General features: G+C 61.0%; 1 protein-coding gene across 1 annotated transcript in view; it reads left to right on the top strand.

Annotated features, from left to right (window-relative positions):
- The window catches only part of CDC34 (cell division cycle 34), an 11,498-nt gene that overhangs the window by 5,130 nt on the left and 4,099 nt on the right, over positions 1–2,269 (top strand). The window lies entirely within an intron of this gene.

The following is a 2,269-nucleotide window of genomic DNA, read 5'->3' as shown; positions in this document are numbered from 1 at the left end:
CCCCCACCTCTGTCCCCTCCCCACTCCCCTGGCAGGGCCCACTCCCACTGTCCCTGCTCCTCGTGGGGTTCCTTTCTTCCTCCTCCTTCTCGCGGGCCCCCCTCCCCTTGCTCCTCTGCCTGGTCTCCTCTGGTGTGTTGAGGGCCCTCGGTCACCCCCTCTTCCTCTCCAGCCCCAAGAGTCCTTGAGAAGCGCCAGGTCCCCTAAGGCCACTTCAAGCCTCCAGTGGGGAGACCCGGGACCATCCTGTCCCTTTGGGTGCATGGCCTTTGCTTCCCCCAGGCCCTGGTGCCCGCCCCCCTCCTCCCGCCTGTACTTGCTGCCCAGAGCAGACAAAGAGGCCTCCCCAGGACCGGCCAGCACTGTTGTGAAGAGCCCTGGCCTTGGGAAAGGGAAGGGAGGCCTGCTGCCTGGGGGCTGGCTCGGCTGCTTGCTCGGGTTCCAACAAAGGCCTGGATGGGCTTGGCGGCCAGGATTGGCTTGGAAAGCGGCCACCCTGGCAAGTAGCAGTGGGCCAGGTCCTCTGGGCTTCACCATGATCTTTACATAACCTTTTCCGTTCGATCCTCTTGCCCACATTTTGTCCTGTTCCTGGGAGCCACACTGCAGAACCCACACAGGCCCGGCCTCAGAAGCTCTGGCTCCTCTGTGGCCTAGCTGGCGTTTCTCCTGTCCTGCTGATCAAGCAGCTTTTTGGGCCTGAATTGCTTGCTCTGGGCCGCTCCTAGGCCCTTTGTGGTGACTGAGTTCTGAGCAGTTCCCTGTTAATAACCATTGTTGGGAGCAGTGAGGCATGGGCTGTCCCTGGGACTGGCTGTGTCTCAGTCCAGTGTGGACTAGAACTCAGGCCAAAACCTGAACAGGCTGTGAGTCCAGATGTGGCCTTGGGAGGATATCTCCCAGATCAAAGGACTTTGCTCCTTAAGCAAGGGGGATAAGGCAGGGGGTTGCCTTGCGAGGGAGGTGGGTCCTGGACTCAAGGCTGGAACACAGTCACTGCCTGCCAAGGTCCCAGTGGGCCTGGCTGGGAGGCCTGGGCGGGAGCGGGGCAGGCTGGTGCTGCCCTGGCAGATGTCTGTGTTTGCACTCTTGGCTAGCATTTTAGCCAAGCCTGCTGTTGGCCTTAAGGGAGCAAGCTGAACTACTGGGGTGATCCCTTGTTGAGGTTCTCTGGTTGCCAGAGTTGGATGGGGGATTGCAAGTCGACAGCCCTAGGCTGAGATCTGATCTGGAGTCCATCTTCTCCACACAGGGCCTGCGTTTGGGGCTGATCACCAAATGGTTTGACCAGCCCCCCCTCCCACAAGCCCCTTTTGTCTGCTTCTGGGAGCAGCTGACTGTGAGAATAAGAGCCCCGCTCAGAGCAGGAATAGGGAGTCCTACCTAAGGCCAGGCCAGGACTCTGGCCTGAAAAGAACCAACCTGGGTTCCTGGCTGTTGCCTACTGTTTGCAAGGGATTGTGGGTAGGGCCTCCCGGGCAGTTTTGGTATAAGCCTGGTTTTCTAGAGAAGGATGGCCTGGAGAGGGGGCGCACCTGATCCTGTCTGCTGTCGGCTGGCCTTAAGGAAGGCAGCAAGGGACCCACGGTGGTTCTGCCACCCTTGGATCCTCCTGTCACACTGTGGTTGGGTGCTCAATGGGGAGAGGACGTGGGTGCTAGAAGTGCCTGGGGGTCACCATGGTTTCTCGGTGCCTCCCTCTCAGCCGCCCAGCCTCACCCGTTCCCCCTTATGAGCTGCAGGGGCCCCAGGAAGCGTGTGCTGTGCTGAGGGGTGCCCCAGAGACCGGGTCGGGGAGTCCCTCCACAGCTGCATGCTGTGCGCCCCTGGGCATGTTACTTTCCACCGAGCCTCAGTTGACACAGTGGTGAAGGCACCTCTGGGACCTGGTGGGTGCCTGGGGCAGAAGAGGCCTCAGCTGGGCTCGGGCTATCACTTAGAAACCCAGCCCTGGGCTTGCAGGAGACGATGGGGCAGGGTCTGAGACCTGAGTTCAGAGTTGGCTCACTCCAGAACAGAGAGCCTCCCCCTTGACCCCAGTGTCTCCTACCCTAGAGGGTGATTCTCCAATGATAGGAGGAGAGGGGACATAGCAGAGGTGCCCCATGGGGCCCCGAGAGCCTGAAGCACTGACAGGGTCCCTGGACTGGGGCATGAACAGGTTGAGTCGGGGACACAGATCTCCCCCAGGGGCCCTCCTCTGTCTTCCCATGACCTTCCCGGCTACCTTCTGACACCCCAGGGCTGACACCTGCAGGCAGAGGGCCCG

This window comes from Bison bison, unplaced genomic scaffold (assembly GCF_000754665.1).
Source record: "Bison bison bison isolate TAMUID 2011002044 unplaced genomic scaffold, Bison_UMD1.0 scf7180017864203, whole genome shotgun sequence".
NCBI classification, from domain to species: Eukaryota; Metazoa; Chordata; class Mammalia; order Artiodactyla; family Bovidae; genus Bison; species Bison bison.
Note: the sequence above shows the minus strand (reverse complement) of the source record. Positions and strands in the feature narration are given on the sequence as shown.